The 19,565-nt window shown below is 46.4% G+C and overlaps 1 protein-coding gene across 1 annotated transcript in view; it reads left to right on the forward strand.

The window, feature by feature from the left end:
* The first annotated feature begins 1,226 nt into the window (after positions 1 to 1,226).
* LOC140721776 (NACHT, LRR and PYD domains-containing protein 3-like) overlaps positions 1,227 to 19,565 on the forward strand; it is a 79,912-nt gene continuing 61,573 nt past the window's right edge. The window contains exons 1-2 of the mRNA XM_073036572.1: positions 1,227 to 1,492; positions 2,620 to 2,679. The gene's annotated coding sequence lies outside the window, so the exon portion shown is untranslated. The remainder of the gene's footprint in view (positions 1,493 to 2,619; positions 2,680 to 19,565) is intronic.

A 19,565-nucleotide genomic window follows, 5' to 3' on the forward strand; every position in this document is an offset into this window, starting at 1 on the left:
ATCCGGATCAGCAAATTTGCGGATGACACCAAGGTTCGGGGTGTATTTGACAGCGAGGAAGACTATCGGAGCTTACAGCGGGATTTGCGCCAGGTGTAAAAATGTCTGATAATGGCAGATGGAGTTTAATGCAGGCTTGTGAGCTGTTACGCTTCAGTAGGATCAACCAGGGTGGGACTTACACAATGAAGGGTTCGGCACTGAAGGGTGCGGTAGGACAAAGGCATCCGGGAATACGGGTCCACAATTCATTGAAAGTGGCAGCATACCTAGATAAGGTAGTAAAGAAACCTTTGGCACATTGGCCTTCATAAGTTAAAGCATTCAGTACAGAAGACTGCATGATATAAGACAGTTATGAGGCCTAATTTGGAGTATGTTTGCAGTTTATGTCACCTACCCACAGGAAAGATGTAAATAAGGTTGACAGAGTACAACGAAAATTTACAAGGATGTTGCTGCGATTGGTGGACCTGAGTTATAAGGGAAGATTGAATAGGTTACGACTTTGTTCCTTGGAACGCAGAAGATTTGGGGGAGATTTGATGGAGGTCTACAAAATCATGAGGGGTATAGACAGGGTAGATGGGGTTGAGGGATGAGCCTAGTGAGAGTTAGGTTAGAAGACAGAGGGGAGTGAGGCTCCCATTTTTAATCGGCAAACAACTCCCCCCTCCCCCATGCTCATTTCAATCAGTGCGTCCTTCCCTCCCTGTCGACCATTTTAACGTATGTGACGATTTTCAGTGAGTGCGTCACTCCCTCCCTCGGTAAAACCTCTGCCCATTTGGAATAAATGACTTTTAAGAGAAATAAATTTGACAAGTATTTCCGGCGGGGTGTGGAATGGAACCGTGGGCGAGGAGGGTTCTTGTGACAATAGTTGTCCGGATGGAAATGCAAACATCTCTCTCAGTTTTTTTTCCAGTTAGTGGAAATATATAGTCGAACGTGTTTGCTTTAATTTCAGCAGAAATGCGGCTCCCTGTACCTGAACAGGTGAGGGAGGTTTGAGCTGAAACTCTATCCATGTCAGGCAGACTTTCTTACACAGAGGGCGGAGTTCAGACCCTCCCAGAACCCGGGCTGGATCAAATCCGCAGCCTGGGACTCGCTGAGTTAAACAGAGAAACTCCGCCCCACTGGTTACCATGGAAGAAAAAGGAGAGATCCACACGGAAATCCGGACAGAAAGGTTAACGCAGCCTGTTTGTTTTCCTCTTCAGGGTTGCTACACTGATCCCACTCCCGCCTCCTCCCGCTGTCAGACCCGTCCTGAGCCGGTGAGAGTTAGTGTGACCTGGACTGCGGCAGTCCCGCTCTACTCCGGCTCACCCGGCCCTATCCATCTGTAATGAGCGACGGACACATCACAGCCGAGTAGCCTCGGGAGCAGCAGCTCAGACTCAACTCTCCGTACAGGGTGAGCACCCGGGTAGTCAGACTGAATTCCCGGGACCACACTGAACCCCGTCCGGTTACAACATCAGAGGTAAGTGTTGTCTATGATTCTACACAACGATTCAGCGTTTAGAGCAAGACTCGGCTTTGGTCGAGATCGGGAGTGAATTTAGTGGGAGAAGGGAGTCCTGACATGTTCATGTTAACGAGTCAATTATTGTCCAAATGGATTAAGAGAAACGAGGTCTTTGCGGTCAACCAGAAATACTCTCCTGTGTGATTTCTACTGAGTGTGAGCAGAAAGCATCTTTCACCCCGGTAGCGACATGTGAAATATCCCACGGGGCAGTGACCCGTCACCGATCTCTCTGAAACAAGAGAAATCAGCAGATGCTGGAAATCCAAGCAGCACACACAAAATGCTGGAAGAACTCTGCAGGCCAGGCAGCGTCTATGGAGAAAAGAACAGTCGACCTTCGAGATCCCAGCTAATGTATTTTACATTGCGTCATTGGTTCTATCGCTCTTCACTGTACCACAAAGAGTTAAACTTTCTTTACGCTTGAATGACAGTGTCTTCACTGGAACACTGGAATTTAGAAGGATGAGGGGGGAGTTGATTGAAACATATAAGATTATTAAGGGATTGGACACGCTAGACACAGGAAAAATGTTCCCGATGTTGGGGGAGTCCAGAACCAGAGGCCACAGTTTAAGAATAAGGGGTAGGACATTTTGAACAGTGTTGAGGAAAAACTTTTTCACCCAGAGAGTTGTGGATCTATGGAATGCTCTGCCTCAGAAGGCAGTGGAGGCCAATTCTTTGGATGCTTTCAAGAAAGAGTTAGATAGAGCTCTTAAAGATAGCGGAGTCAAGGGATATGGGGAGAAGGCAGGAATGGAGTACTGACTGTGGATGATCAGCCATGATTACAGTGAATGGCAGTGCTGGCTCGAAGGGCCGAACGGCCTACTCCTGAACCTATTGCCTATTGTCTATTGTCTATAAAACTGCACCGTCTGGCACCGACAAACATTCCACTCTCAAAATCACTGAGATCATATTTCATCTCCATGGTGATGTTTGTTTGGAGACGGAACGTACCTTGTACCAAAGAACAGGACACGGAGAGAACCGCTGATAAAGCTGTGGGTTTAGTTAATGATTATCACCAGGAGCTGACTGAATATTAACCAGGGTCTGTTCATTACTTACAGAATCCGTAACACAGCCTTACTGGGACAGGGTGGTAACAGAACCTGGAGCAGCGGTACACGGTAAGAAGCTCTATATACTGAAATATGAACATCATAAAGATATTTAACCATTTTTAAGATCACGAATGGGATTCATAATGTATTGTGTTGATTGATATTAGAACTGTAGTGAATCGCTTTTGAAAGAGTTAGTAATTCCCTTCAGCTAATTTCATGCATCGACTTCCTGTGCATGTCCCGCGGGAAACCGGGGCAGTTGGAGGTGTTATTGTAATCAGCATACTTTCAGCCCAGCTCCGAATCATCAGCAAAGGCTCGGGAGGTGCGAGCTTCCCGCATCTCGGAACTGTCCCCAGGCTACTGCTTGCAACGGCAGGAAGCCGATCCGCCCACAATCGGGGCTTTACTGATTCCTGACCGATGGAACTGAGGATTTGCTTTGCTTATTCCATCGCAGGCGGGATCGACACTATCTGTCCATTATTGTCTGCCCTTTACGACATTTCGGTAGGTAGCTGCTGGGAGAGGGCAAAATTATGAGAATTACTCACACTGCAGTTTATAGCGGGGAGGGGGCGGCGGGGTATACAGATGTGATGGTTCCATTATCTAGTCGGTTGCTGAGACTTGTTGTGGATCACCGCCTGCAGTGTTGTTTCCTTTCTGTCAGAAGTGTGTGGGTAGGTGAGAGATCAAAAGAAGGTTTAACAGAGAGACATCTGCACAGCCTGAATTGTCCTGTGAGGAAATGTCTGTGATCTTGGCTTTTTTCAGTAATTGAGAAGAATTCAACATTACCTAAGTTTACAGGGTGGTATATACATTGCAGTTATTCTTAAATAACAACTTACTTGATTATATTCCAACTTTCACCCTGCCCTCAAATTTACCTGGTCCATTTCCGACACCTCCCTCCCCTTTCTTGATCTTTCTGTCTCCATCTCTGGAGACAGCCTATCTACTGATATCTACTATAAACCTACAGACTCTCACAGTTACCTGGACTATTCCTCTTCCCACCCTGTCTCTTGTAAAAAGGCTATCCCCTTCTCACAATTCCTCCGTCTCTGCCGCATCTGATCTCAGGATGAGGCTTTTCTTTCCAAGATGAAGCAGATGTCTTCCTTTTTTAAGCAAAGGGGCTTCCCTTCGTCCACCATCAACTCTGCTCTCAAACGCATCTCTCCCATTTCCCGCACATCTGCCCTCACCCCATCCACCCACCACCCCACTCGGGATAGGGTTCCCCTTGTCCTTACCTACCACCCCACCAGCCTCCAGGTCCAACATATAATTCTCCCTAACTTCCGCCACCTCCAACGGGATCCCACTACCAAACACATTTTTCCCTCCCCCACTCTTTCTGCTTTTCGCAGGGATCGCTCCCAACATGAATCCCTTGTCCACTCGTCCCCCCCCAATCCCTTCCCACCGATCTCCCTCCTGGCACTTATCCTTGTAAACAGAACAAGTGCTACACCTGCCCTTACACTTCCTCCCTCACCACCATTCAGGGCCCCAGACAGTCCCTCCAGGTGAGGCGACACTTCACCTGTGAGTCGGCTGTTGTGGTATATTGCGTCCGGTGCTCCTGGTGTGGCCTTTTATATATTGGTGAGACCCGACACAGACTGGGAGACCGTTTCGTGGAACACCTACGCTCGGTCCGCCAGAAAAAGCAGCATCTCCCAGTGGCCACATATTTTAATTCCACATCCCATTCCCATTCTGATATGTCTGTCCATGGCCTCCTATATTGTCAAAATGAATCCAAACTCAGGTTGGAGGAACAACACCTTATGTACCGGCTGGGTAGCCTCCAACATGATGGCATGAACACTGACTTCTCTAACTTCCGTTAATGCCCCTCCTCCCCTTCTTACCCCATCCCTGACATATTTAGTTGTTTGCCTGTTCTCCATCTCCCTCTGGTGCTCCCCCCCACCTCCTTTCTTTCTCCGGAGACCTCCCGTCCCATGATCCTTTCCCTTCTCCAGCTCTGTATCACTTTCGCCAAACACTTTTCCTGCTCTTAGCTTCATCCCACCCCCTCCGGTCTTCTCCTATCATTTCGCATTTCCCCTCCCCCCACTACTTTCAAATCTCTTACTATCTTTCCTTTCGGTTAGTCCTGACAAATGGTCTCGGCCCGAAACGTCGGCAGTGCTTGTCCCTATAAATGTTGACTGGCCTTCTGTGTTCCACCAGCACTTTGTGTGTTTTGCTGATTATATTCATAGTAGTTTGGTAAAATCAGTGGGATGTTTGATGAGAAATAAAGTATCCGGTGGAGTCTTGACAGGGACGTTGACAAACTAGTTCCTGTTCTGCAAGGAAGCAGTTGATATCTCTCTCTCTCTCTCTCTCTCTCTCTCTCTCTCTCTCTCTCTCTCTCTCTCTCTCTCTCTCTCTCTCTCTCTCCCCCTCCCCCTCCCCCTCCCCCCCCCTCTCCCCCTCTCTCTCTCTCCCCCTCCCCCTCCCCCTCCCCCCCCCTCTCCCCCTCTCTCTCTCTCCCCCTCCCCCTCCCCCTCCCCCTCCCCCTCCCCCTCTCCCTCTCCCTCCCCCTCTCCCCCTCCCCCCTCTCCCCCACCCCCTCTCTCTCTCCCCCTCCCCCTCTCCCTCCTCCCCCTTTCTCTCCACTCTCTCTCTCTCTCTCTCCCTCTCTCCCTCTCTCCCTCTCTCTCTCCCTCTCCCCCTCTCTCCCCCTCCCCCTCTCCCCCACCCCCTCTCTCTCTCTCCCTCCCCCTCTCCCTCCTCCCCCTTTCTCTCCCTCTCTCTCTCTCCACTCTCTCTCTCTCTCTCCCCTCTCCCTCCCCTCTCTCTTGGTCTATTTACGGTACTCCTGTTGTTGTGTTTCCTTGCTATCACACATACTTTACAAATATCTGAGATGAGAAAATTGGAATGTAATGGTGAGGTTGTATAAGACATTGGTAAGACCGAACTTGTAGTATTGTGTGCAGTTTTGGTCCTAATTTCAGGAAGGATATTAATAAGGTTGAAAGAGTGCAGAGAAGGTTTACAAGGATGCTGCCAGGACTTGAGAAACTGAGTTACAGAGAAAGGTTGAATAGGTAAGGACTTTATTCCCTGGAGCATAGGAGAATGAGTGGTGATTTGATAGAGATAAACTCAATCCCTTGATTTATGAAAGCTAACACCCCATAAGCTTTCATAACTACCCTATCTACCTGTGAGGCAACTTTCAGGGATCTGTGGACATGTACCCCCAGATATTTCTGCTCCTCCACACTACCAAGTATCCTGCCATTTACTTTGTACTCTGCCTTAGAGTTTGTCCTTCCAAAGTGTACCACCTCATACTTCTCCGGGCTGAACTCCAATAGCCAATTCTCAGCCCACTTCTGCATCCGATCAATGTCTGTCAGCAATCTTCAAGAATCCTCTACACTATCTACAACTCCACCAACCTTTGTGTCACCTGCAAACTTGCCAACCCACCCTTCTACCCTCACATCCAGGTCATTAATATAAATCAAGAAAAGTAGAGGTCCTAGAACAGATCCTTGTGGGACACCACAGGTCACAACCCTCCAATCTGAATGTACTCCCTCCTACATGACCTTCTGCAGGCAAACCAATTCTGAATCCTCCTGGACAAACTTCCCTGGATCCCATGCCTTCTGACTTTCTGAATAAGCTTACCGTGTGGAACCTTGTCAATGCCTTAGTAAAATTCCTGTAGATCACATCCACTGCACTACCTTCATCTATATGCTTGGTCATCTATATGCTCCTCAAAGAACTCTGTCAGGCTTGTTAGGCATGATCTGCCCTTCACAAAGCCATGCTGACTGCCCCTGATCAGACCATGATTCTCTAAATGCCCATAGATCCTATTTCTATGAATCTTTTCCAACAGCTTTCCCACCACAGACGTAAGGCTCACTGGTCTATAATTACCCGGACTATCCATGCTAACTATTTTGAACAAGGGGACAACATTCACCTCCCTCCAATCCTCCGGTACCATTCCCGTGGACAACGAGAACATAAAGATCCTAGCCAGAGGCTCAGCACTCTCTTCCCTCGCCTCGTGGAGCAGCCTGGGGAATATTCCGTCAGGCCCCGGGGACTTATCCGTCCTAATGTATTTTAACAACTCCAACACCTTCTCTCCCTTAATATCAACATGCTCCAGAACATTAACTTCACTCATATTGTCCTCCCCATCATCACGTTCCCTCGCATTGTTTAATACCGAAGAGAAGTATTCATTGAGGACCTCACTCACTTCCACAGCCTCCAGGCATATCTTCCCACCTTTATCTCTAATCGGTCCTACCTTCACTCCTGTCAACTTTTTGTTGTTCACATAATTGAAGAATGCCTTGGGGTTTCCCCGTACCCTATTCACCAAGGCCTTCTCATGCCCCCTTCTTGCTCTTCTCAGCCCTTTCTTAAGCTCCTTTCTTGCTACCCTATATTCCTCAATAGTCCCATCTGATCCTTGCTTCCTAAACCTCATCTATGCTGCCTTCTTCCATCTGACTAGATTTTCCACCTCACTTTGTCACCTGTGATTCTTACACCCTACAATTCTTTATCTTCCTCACCGGGACAAATTTATCCCTAACATCCTGCAAGATATCCTTAAACATCGACCACATGTCCATAGTATATTTCCCTGCAAAACCATCATCTCAATTCACACCCGCAAGTTCTAGCCTTATAGCATCATAATTTGCCCTTACCCAATTAAAAATTTTCCTGTCCTCTCTGATTCTACCCTTTTTCATGATAATGCTAAAGGCCAGGGAGCGGTGATCACTGTCCCCCAGATGCTCACCTGCTGAGAGATCTGTGACCTGACCCGGTTCGTTGCCTAATACTAGATCTAGTATGGCATTCCCCCTAGTCGGACTTACAACGTACTGTGACAGGAATCCGTCCTGGACAAACTTAACAAATTCTGCCCCATCTAAACCATCTAATCAGGTGCCAATCAATATTAGGGATGTTAAAGTCACCCATGATAACAACCCTGTTAGTTTTGCACCTTTCCAAAATCTGCCTCCCAATCTGCTCCTCAGTATCTCTGCTGCTACCAGGGGGCCTATAGAATACCCCAAAATAGAGTAACTGCTCCCTTCCTGTTCCTGATTTCCACCCCTACTGACTCAAAAGAGGATCCTGCTACATTACCCACCCTTTCTATAGCTGTAATAGTATCCCTAACCAGTAATGTCACCCCTCTTCCCTTTTAGCCCCTCTCTATCCATTTTAAAGCACTGAAATCCAGGAATATTGAGAATCCATTCCTGCCCTGGTGCCAGTCACGTCTCTGTAATGACCACTACATCGTAATTCTATGTATGTATCCAAGCTCTCAGTTCATCACCTTTGTTCCTGATGCCTCTTGCATTGAAGTATACACACTTTAGCCCTTCTACCTTATAGATAGATAGATAGATAGATAGATACTTTATTCATCCCCATGGGGAAATTCAACTTTTTTTCCAATGTCCCATACACTTGTTGTAGCAAAACTAATTACATACAATACTTAACTCAGTAAAAAATATGATATGCATCTAAATCACTATCTCAAAAAGCATTAATAATAGCTTTTAAAAAGTTCTTAAGTCCTGGCGGTAGAATTGTAAAGCCTAATGGCATTGGGGAGTATTGACCTCTTCATCCTGTCTGAGGAGCATTGCATCGATAGTAACCTGTCGCTGAAACTGCTTCTCTGTCTCTGGATGGTGCTATGTAGAGGATGTTCAGAGTTATCCATAATTGACTGTAGCCTACTCAGCGCCCTTCGCTCAGCTACCGATGTTAAACCCTCCAGTACTTTGCCCACGACAGAGCCAGCCTTCCTTACCAGCTTATTAAGACGTGAGGCGTCCCTCTTCTTAATGCTTCCTCCCCAACACGCCACCACAAAGAAGAGGGCGCTCTCCACAACTGACCTATAGAACATCTTCAGTATCTCACTACAGACATTGAATGACGCCAACCTTCTTAGGAAGTACAGTCGACTCTGTGCCTTCCTGCATACCCTTTACACCCTTTACACCCTTTATTCTGCTTCTCTTTCCTCAAAGCCTCTCTATATGTTAGATCTGGCTTTATTCCATGCACTTCTTTCACTGCTCAATCTCCCCGGGTCCCATCCCCCTTGTAAATTAGTTTAAACCCTCCCGAACCATGCTAGCAAACCTACCTGCAAGGATATTGATCCCCCACGAGTTCAGGTGCAACCCATCAAATCTGTACAGGTCCCACCTTCCCCAGAAGAGATCCCAATGATCCAAAAATCTAAAACCCTGCCCCCTGCACCAAGTCCTCAGCCACGCATTCAACTGTCATCTCCTCCAATTCTTACCATCACTATCACGTAACACTGTCAGCAATCTTGAGAACACCACCCTTGAGGTTCTGTTCTTCAGCCTTCTGCCTAGTTCCCGAAACTCGCACTTCAGGACCTCATCCCTCTTCCTGCCTAAGTCGTTGGTACCAACATGTGTCATGACTTCTGGTTGCTTTCCCTCTCGTACCAGGATGTTATGCACCTGGACAGAGACATCCCTGGCACCCGGGAGGAAACAAACCATGCGGGTGTCCTTCTCAAATCCACAAAATCTCCTGTCTGCTCCCCTGACTATAGAGTCTCCAATGAGGACAGCTCTCCTCTTCTCCGTCCCACCCTTCTACACCACAGGGTCAGACTCAGTGACAGAGGCCCTTCCACCGTGGCTCACAGCTGGTCGGTTGTCCTCACCAACAGCATCCAGGACGGTAAACATTATTCAGGGGAATGGCTAGATGGGTGCTCTGCACTTCCTGTCTATTCTCCTTCGCTTCTCTCCCCCCCCCCCCCCCCCCCCGACTGTCACCCAACGACCTGCTTCCGGCAGCCTAGGTGTGACTACCTCCCTGTAGCTCTCATCTATGACTGCCTCATTCTCCCTTATGAGTCGAAGGTCATCCAGCTGCTGCTCCAGATTCCTCACACGGTCTTCCAGATCGCCCAGCCGCATACACGTCTGGCAGATGTGCCTCTGTGGGAGAGGGGAGTTCCCCCAAGACTGCCACATCTCACAGGAGAGGCACATCACCGTCTCAGGAGGCATTGTAAAGACTACCTGGGAACAAGCTCGTCCGCCGCCTCTCCTCGTTGAAGCCTCTCGAATCAAAGCCTCAAAGCTCCATTCCTTCACTGGTCCACTCACTCACTGGCCGCTATCCCTGTTGCAACCTGTGCTTATTAAACTTCCTGTCGTCTTCCTGGCAGCTTGAATCAGTCTGGCCATTCTCCTCCGGTCTCTCTCATTAACACGGCGTTTTCCCGTCCAGCACTGACACTCACCGGATGTTTGTCTGTTTGTATTTCGTACCATTGTCTATAAATCGAGACAGTTGTGCATGACAATCCCAGAGATATTCACACTTCTCCGTCTGGAACCAACAATCATTTCACTGTCAAAGTCACTGAGATCACATTTTTCCCCAATCTAATGTTTGTTCTGTACAGCATCTGGACCTCTTGAGCATTTCTGCATGTTTTTGTTAAAGTGACTGAGTGGTGCCACGTGATTTGTTGATCAGCATTAACGAGCTGGTGTACAGGTGCACTTCAAAAAATTACCACTGAGTTTATTTCCGAATTAGACAACCCACTCACCCCCATTCCGGGTGTTATCAAGAAGGAGATCTGGATCTATTTATTGATTCCCCTGTTTCCCACAACTGGATGGCGCAGACCAGACCGTGAACTAAACATAGTTGTGATGACAAGGGTGGGTTAATCTGAGGGAGCATAAAATCCTGGAATCTATGCAAAATAATCGCGAAGAACAAATACATTTGAACACGGCACAGTATCGCACTTCCCTGTCACAGATGGGATATTTAGGCTGAAAAGAGCAGCTAAAACTGTTTTATCGGTGACGCACAGGCATCATGGAAATGGTAATGTGCAGCACACAAAAACTGAATTCACTTCGTCAGGGGAATTGTACTGTGAGGCGATCAGGCTCAAGTGCTTTACAATTCAGGATTAACGTTGATCACTGAAGCCGTAGAAGGTGTGCTGTAGATCTGTTGTTTCAGTAGACAAGTTGGAGTGGATCCAGGTCACTGTTCAGACAGGAGCTGATATGCTTCAATACCAGCCCATCAGAACACGTCAGCTGTGGATGTAAGCGCCACTGGGCGATAGTCATTGCCGAATTTAACCACACTCTTCTTGGGTACCGGTATGGTTTAAATTTCAGTTCGAAGATACAAGGAATTAGTTACCCTGAGGTTGCAGAAGGAGAGTAACTTGGTGACTGTCTGCGGAAGGAAGCGAAATGAGCAGCCAGTGCAGACAAGCCCCGTGGACATGCCCCTCAATAATAAGTATACCACTTTCAGTATACACAGAGCGAGAGGGACGATCTACCAGCTGGAAGCACAACCTCTGGGTCTCTGGCTCGGAAGAGAACAGAAGTGAAGAGGTCTACAGTGAGTATAAAAGATTCCAGAGTCAGAGGAACAGAGAGGAGATTCTAGATGTATGTTGCCTCCCAGGTGACAGGGTCAGGGATGTCTCAGATCGGGTCCATGGCATTCTGTAGGGGGTGGGTGAGCAGCTAGATGTCTTGGGGCATACTGGCACCAATGACATGGATAGGAAAAATGAAAGGGTTTCCTGGGAGATAATATAGGAAGCTAGATAGAAATATGAGAAGCAGTATCTACAGGGTAGTAATCTCTGAATTGCTGGCTGTGCCACGTGCCAGCGAGGACAAGAGTAGAATGATTTGGCAGTGGCTGAGGAACTGGCGCAGGAGGCAGAGGTTCAGATATATGGACGATTGGGATCTCGTCTGGGCAATGTATGGCCTGTACAAAAGGGATGAGTTACATCAGAATCCCAGGGGAACCAATATCCTTGCGGGCAGATTTTCTAGAACAATTCAGGAGGGCTAATTTTGCAGAGGGATGGGAACTGGAGTTATAATGCTGGAAATTGGGCAGCAGGTTCACAAACAGAGGCAGTGTGCAGTCATAGTGATAGAAAGGGGAGGCTGATGATAGGGCAAACTTGCAGTCAATGGGATGAGTTACAACATAAAAGGCAGACAAAATGGAAAACGGAGAGTACAAGACTGACGGTGTTACATTTGAAGGCGAACAGAAAAGGGAATAATAGACTAACGCAGCAAAGTTACAGATTGACATACATGACATTGTGGGCGTCACTGAATCGTGGCTGAAAGAATATTTTACCTGGGAGTTTAACATTTATTCCGACTTCGGATGTTCCGCCTGAACAACAACTGAACCCCTTGACCATATCTGCATGTTTTATCCTTTGAGTTGCTGCCACGTGATTATCAGATTCCCTTTGATGAGCAGCTATACAGTTGTACCTAATAACACGGCCATTTAGTGCATTTAACACTTAGACGGACCCTCACCTGTCTCGAATTTGAATATGGGTGAGATTTGGTGCTGATTTATGCGATTTCTCTGTTTCCAACAACAGGTTGTCACTGACAAGGCAGTTTGGGGTAACCTGGAGAGAGAAACTGTCAATATTCCTTCTGAGCTGCGCCGGTGTGCGGCTGCAATGTGATTAAAATGCTTGCGTCACGGAGCCTTTGTTGTAGCGCAGATGGATTAAAATGCAGCTGGAAAAAAGTTCATGAAATCTGAGAGTTTTTCTTTGTTGCACTATAACTTATCATATCCTTCTATTAATAGATAAAGACAAAATTATATTTTTTGTCAGTCCATTCTAAATATTCATAGATGCGCATTACAAAAAGGAACATATCAGAGATGCAGTGCTTTTTTTCAGGCCGTGTGAGGAAAAGTATGTATAGCTCAGGAAGGTCGAATCAAACAGAGCCCTCGAGAATGTGTGTGGGTCCTTAATGAGTAACTTACATCAGTATTTACCAATGAGAAAGATACGGAGGATAGGGAGATCGGTGCGGTGAGTACTAGTATCCTCGGGCATTTTGAAGTAAAAGAGTAGACAGTGTTGGGTCTCTTAAAGTGCATTAAGGCGTATAAGTCTCCAGGCCCTGACGGGATATACCATAACTTACAAAGAGAGGCCAGTGAAGAGATTGCTGGGGCCTTGACCAATATACTTGTGTCCTGCCTAGCCACCAGCAGACTCTGGGAGAACTGGCTATTACCTCATGTTGATACATCATTCAAGACGTGATCTATGGAATAATCCTGATGAGCATTGAAACTGCCGAGATACAGTCGGCTATGAACCAAGTGCTGATAAATGGGACCAGTGGATGGTCAGAACAGGTATCGCCGGCCAAAGGCCTGTTTCCGTGCTGTATGATCCACCACTCCGGACATGCTAAATTAACGATGGTGGCACCGCGAGGCATTGATTTCAAAACTCCACACCCCTCTCCAACCTGAAATAAACCTGACTGAACCCCTTTGTCACCACTGCGAATATCTGTTTCTGTCAAGGTAACATACAGATTGGACACGTCAGCTAAACAACTGGCAACCGATGAAGTTCCTGTGTCTTCTTCCATTAATGTTGCTGCCTTACAGTAAAATCAACCCTCTCACTGTGTCAGAATCAGTGATTAAATCCGGCACCAACCATTGTGCTTACATCCCTGCACATTGTAACTTCAACCAACTCACTGAGGGTATGATGCTGACACAACCCCTGCCCTCTGCACATGTGATCACATCTCTCCTACTTCTGACATTTCAAATACCCTCAGAACGGTTTTCTGATTCAGTCTGAAGGTTATGGTACATTCAGCTCGTCGTCAGACCTGACAAACCATGTCTTCCCACTGCCTCTTCCACCTCTTTCCTCCACCTCCAGGGAAGCTGCATTTCCATAAGACCATAAGACCTCCTTCTAATCAGGCACTGATTTTTTCCATGCTGGAATCTTTCCTGTAACACCATGGGCTCGTAGCTTGCTAAGCAGCCTCGTGTGTGGCACCTTGTCACAGGCCTTTCGACAATCCAAGTACCCAACATCAACGTATTCACCTCTCTCTATCCTGCTTGTTATTTCTTCAAATAGAAATAGCCGAATATCCTGCTACTAATTCAACATGCCAGCAACAACCTCCGACAAATAAGAGACCCCGTGAATTTAATGTTTCGAGTGTTTCCATCATTCACTGATGAAAAACGGTTGATATATGTGTAAAGTAAATGCGATGTCAGGCAAAATCACCAACGGGAAATAGTCTAAATTTCATATGATGGCGCAGTGATCCTGCGATTTGTTTCCAGTCAGTGAACAATAAGCTGAAGGAGAACTGTCGACTTTGACCGGTAGTTATCTCTGGGAGATGGTAATCTCGGCACAGCCCTTCCCCAATTGCCCATTACCCTACTGTTACAACTGTGGACAACTGTTAAAGATGGCTTTTAAAAGGGCCAACTAAAAATCAGTGCAGGTCCAGTCTACGGGGGCACAGTTAAATCTGGAGAAAGGGAATATCCGCTGATCGAAAGAGATCATTATTCCAAATGCATAATATTCCATCAGAGTGGAGAGCGCCCTTCCTTCTGCTGTCTCTGTGCAATAAACCCACAGCGATCTTTGCCCTGAGCTGTCGCTGGAGTTTATAATCTGACAATAAACTGGTCCCAAGGTGAACAATAAATCCAAGTGACGGCACCAACTGAACGGAACCAGGATGCGGGTTATGATTCCTCTCTGGAGCTGGTAAAATTTCGCGCACTGAAGTATTAATTCTGATTCGGACCATAAGTTAGAAAGACTCATTAAAGCAAGGTGAGTCTTTGTGTGGTTTAACCCAAGTGTTGTGGAACAGGTTGTGACATTACATGCTGAATAGGGTGAAGATCAGGTTTATGAGCGTGTTATCAACTGAACATTGCTCAGGGTGTGTTCACTTACTGTTAGTGTCCATAAAATTCAGATGCTCAGATTCCCAGAAACCAGACCCAGGTGTTCTACATCAGGTAGGAACATGGACTGTATTCAGCAGTGTTATGGAGCTTTAATAAGTCCACTTGTAACAGCAGTATTTCTAATGTTTCTACCATATCAAAAAAAAAATGGAGGGTTACGGGATAGTGTGGGTTTAGTACTTCTTTAAGGATTACATAAGTCGGCACAACATGGAGGGCTGAAGGGCCTGTACTGTGCTGTGGCGGTGGTGTTCTTTGGTTCTATCACTATTATCATTGAAATCGTGCGGCTTTACGGATCTGGGTGCTCGATGGCTCTAATTTTAGAAATAAAATCAATTTTTTAATTGTAAAGGCCGCACCGGATTTTCGGCCGCAGGTGTCCCACGTTGTAATATGAGATATTTACACAGAAAGATATTACACGTGAGGATTTTTTAACTTTTAATTAAATCCATATGGTAACAAAAACAAATACATATTGCAAATGCTTTTTTTCGAACCGTGCCCGTAACGCGGCTACTTTTAAATATACGTTGCGTATACTTCTTTACTGAACAACATTCCAATATCTCCTAACGACTGGTAAAAAATATATATACTGCAGCCTACCAGGAAAAGTTATTGATCACCTTTAACTTAAAAGCAGCGTTCGCTCAGATCCAAAGCCGCTCGCGTAATGCGCTCCCTCCCTCCGTCCCGTTTCATCGCAAACCGGCATTTTCCCACAAGACACCGCGAAACCGGGTGTGACGTCATAGCATCCCGCGATGTAGTACAGAAAACAAATATAGTTAAAACTCTTCTAACTTTAACTAGAAAATGAATTACTAAGTGAAAATATTATAAACTAAGTAACTGCCATAAGGCAGCACAATGCTTCGAGTGTTTTCCATGTTGATGAGGGTGAGTACAAATGACTGATTTACAATAATTTAATTGTGAAAGTGCGCTTGATTTATCGTACACTTTCATTGGACCTCTGTGAACTACTCATCAATTTTATTGGTCTACTGTTATGAGGCAAAATGTTTACGAGGTGGCATGAAAAAAATCATGTATTAGCCGCTCCGTTTTAAAGGCCGCAAAGTTCAAAGCTGTTCAAAATGTGTGAAAAAGTAGCCGCTTAAAATCCGGAATCTACGGTATTCTGTATATGTTGTATTTCATAGGGATGACGAGGTACGTCTGGCAGTGATATTTATATTAACAGATATTGTGGTAATTCTCACTGGCTGTAGATAAAAACAGCAAATTCTACACTCATTGGGCACTTTACTATGAACGCCCTGTACCTAATAATGTGGCCACTGAGTGCATGTCCGGGGGGCTTCCGCTGCGATTGCCCGTCCATTTCAATGCTGACCACTGCGCTGTATTCACTGGCATTCGATTACGAAGGGGAGTTGATTGCATTTGCTGTTATTTAGGAGGTGAGGAGATTTTTTTCCACTGGTGGTTAGATCCTTTGAGTTGAGCCCTTGCTGGGGACGTTGAATATCACACGGAGTCTAGACAGGAATGTGGAGAACACGTTTGCTACTGTAGGGGGAGCTGAAACAGATGAAGATAGATAAGTTTATTTTTCTGAGTTGGAACTAGTGTCTCTTTGAAATTCTCTTCCACAAAGGAAAAGAGAAGCAGAGCTTTCTTTCAATGTGTTTAATTCCGCCGAACACAGATTCTGGACAGACAAGGGAGTGAAGTGTTGCAGACGGTCGCAGGGATGTGTCACTGAGATCACAGTCCTGCTATGTCCTGCTGAGAATGGCGGAACAGGACTGACGGGCCAAATGTCCTGTTACTAATTCAACATACCAGCAGCACACTCTGAGAGATCAGAGACAAAGTGAATTTAGTGTTTGGTGTTTCTCCATCAATCTCAGACGAGGAACGGTAGATGTGTTTGTAAAATAAGGGCAATTCCTGCCAAATTGGCCAGCGGGATATGGTCATAATTTCATCTGATTCTATGTTGACATGGTAACTTGTTTCCAGTAAGTGAGCAATACACTGAAGGAGAAGGGCGTTCTTATCTCGCTGTTGACTTTGACCGGTTGTTATCTCTGGGGGATGGTTATCTCGGCCCAGTTGCTCCACAATCGGCCCATTACTGTAATGGACCAACTGCGGACTTCTGTTAAAAATGGTTCTTTCTGAACAGGCTGACCTTCAAGTCAGCTCCAGGCAGCCGGGACACACTTAGGGAATGTTCAAAAGGGGAAAAAAATAAAAGACTCCAAATGCGTAATATTTTATAAGAGTTGACAACGCCCTTCCTTCTGCTGTCACTGTGCAATAAACCCACAGCGATCTTTGCCCTGAGCTGCAGCTGGAGTTCTCTGGAAAATTTGATCTGCTCCAGGGAGGGAGTACAACCCGCACCCTGGTTCGGTTCTGTTGGTGTCCAGACAATAAACTGGTCCCAAGGAGAACAATAAATCAAAGGGACGACACCAACAGAACCGAATCAGGATGCGGGTTGTGCTCCCTCCCTGGAGCAGATAAAATTTTCCAGAAAAAGGTCACGCACTGAAGTCATACTTTTGGTTCGAACCACATGTTAGAAACGAGTTTGTGCGTTTTTCACAACAAGAGTTGTGGAACAGGGTGTGGCGTTACATGCTGAATAGACTGAAGCTCAGGTTTATGAGCGTGTTATCAACTGAACATTGCTCAGGGTGTGTTCACTCACTGTTAGGCCCAATAAAAATCAGATGCTCGGGTTTACTGAAACCAGACTCAGGAGTCCAGCACCAGATAAGCACAGAGACTGTACTGGGCTGTCTTGTGGTGTTTCAATAACCCCACGTCACGGGAAGTATTTCCAGTTTTTCTATCAATTCCGTACTATCAGTTGCTGTTCCAGGTGAAGCTGAAACAGGTGAAGGTAGATGAGGTTATTTTTATGGGGTGGAACTGTTTTCGAAGGAAATGAGAAGCAGAGGTTTTTTTTCCAATGTGTTTTATTCCGCAGCGGAGAGATTCTGGACAGGCAAGGGAGTGAATTATTCCAGACAGTCGCAGGGATGTGTCACTGAAATCTCAGTCCAGCTGTGATTATAGAGAATGGCGGAACAGGATGAGGGGGTGAATTCGCTGTTACTAATACCACACGCTATGTGGTGGAATTTGTGTGTGTTTGGAATTCTCTTCCTCAAAGGAAACGAGAAGCAGGGATTATTTTCAGTGAGTTCAATTCCACAGCGGAGAGATTCTGGACAGGCAAGGGAGTGAAGTGTTGCTGATGGTCGCAGGGATGTGTCACTGAGATCTCAGTCCAGCTGTGATCATAGAGAATGACGGAACAGGACTGAGGGGGCGAATGTCCTGTTACTAATTACACATACCAGCAGTGCACTCTGACAAATAAGAAACGTAGTGAAATTAATGTTTTTCCACATCGTTCTCTGACGAGGAACGGTACAAGTAAAATAAATGCTATGTTGGTTGCTGTATGTCTGAAATAAATGGGTTGCCAGACAAATTCCCCATCGGGATATGATCATAATTTCATATGATTGCTACTGTAAGTATCTACCTCCACCATTGACTCAGGCAGTGCATTCCATGCACCAATCACTCTCTGAGTAAAAAACCTTCCTCTAATATCCCCCTTGAACTCCCCTTACCTTAAAGCCATGTCCTCTTGTACTGAACAGTGGTGCCCTGGAGAAGAGGCGCTGGCTATCCACTCTATCTATTCCTCTTAATATCTTGTACACTTCTACCATGTCTCCTCTCATCCTCCTTCTCTCAAAAGAGTAAAGCCCTAGCTCCCTTAATCTCTGATCATAATCCATACTCTCTAAACCAGGCAGCATCCTGGAAAATCTCCTCTGTACCCTTTCCAATGCCTCCACATCCTTCCTATAGTGAGACGACCAGAACTGGACACAGTACTCCAAGTGTGGCCTAACCAGAGTTTTATAGAGCTGCATCATTACATCGCAACTCTTAAACTCTATCCCTCTACTTATGAAAGCTAACACCCCATAAGCTTTCTTAACTACCCTATCTATCTGTGAGGCAACTTTCAGGGATCTGTGGACATGTACCCCTAGATCCCACTGCGGCTCCACACTACCAAGTATCCTACCATTTACTTTGTACTCTGCCTTGGAGCTTGTCCTTCCAAAGTGTATCACCTCACACTTCTCCAGTTTGAACTTCATCTGCCACTTCTCAGCCCACTTCTGCATCCTATCAATGTCTCTCTGCAATCTTCGACAATCCTCTACACTATCTACAACACCACCAAACTTTGTGTCATCTGCAGACTTGTCAAGCCACCCTTCTACCCCCACAGCCTGGTCGTTAATAAAATTCATAAGAAGCAGAGGTACCAGAACAGATCCTTGTGGGACACCACTATGCACAAGCCTCCAATCTGAATGTACTCCCTCCACCACGACCCTCTGCCTTCTGCAGCCAAGCCAATTCTGAACCCACCTGGCCAAACCTCCCTGTATCCCATGCCTTCTGACTTTCTGAATAAGCCTACCATGTGGAACCACTGGGGGAAGCAACAGTGGCCGTGCTCCGGAACAGAGTCCGAAGCTCAGAAGGGTAAGGAAAGGAAGTGGAAGGCAGTAGTAATAGGAGACTTGGTAGCTATGGGGTCAGATAGACGATTCTGTGGATGTGATCAGGAGACCTGGATGGTAATTTGCCTCCCTCCCTACCTGGGGGAAGCGACCCAGAGTCCGGCCCTGTAGCTCAGAAGGGCAGGGAAAGGAAGAGGAAGGCAGTAGTAATAGGGGATTCGATAGTTAGAGGGTCAGATAGGCAATTCTGTGGACGCGATTAGGAGACCCGGATGGTAGTTTGCCTCCCTGGTGCCAGGGTTTCTGGATGTTACTGATCGCGTCCAAGATATCCTGAAGTGGGAAGATGAGGAGCCAGAGGTCGTGGTACATATAGGTACCAATGACATAGGTAGGAAAAGGGAAGAGGTCCTGAAAGGAGAATATAGGGAGTTAGGAACGGAGTTGAGAAGAAGGACCGCAAAGGTAGTAATCTCGGGATTATTGCCTGTGCCA

Source organism: Hemitrygon akajei, unplaced genomic scaffold (assembly GCF_048418815.1).
Source record: "Hemitrygon akajei unplaced genomic scaffold, sHemAka1.3 Scf000061, whole genome shotgun sequence".
NCBI classification, from domain to species: Eukaryota; Metazoa; Chordata; class Chondrichthyes; order Myliobatiformes; family Dasyatidae; genus Hemitrygon; species Hemitrygon akajei.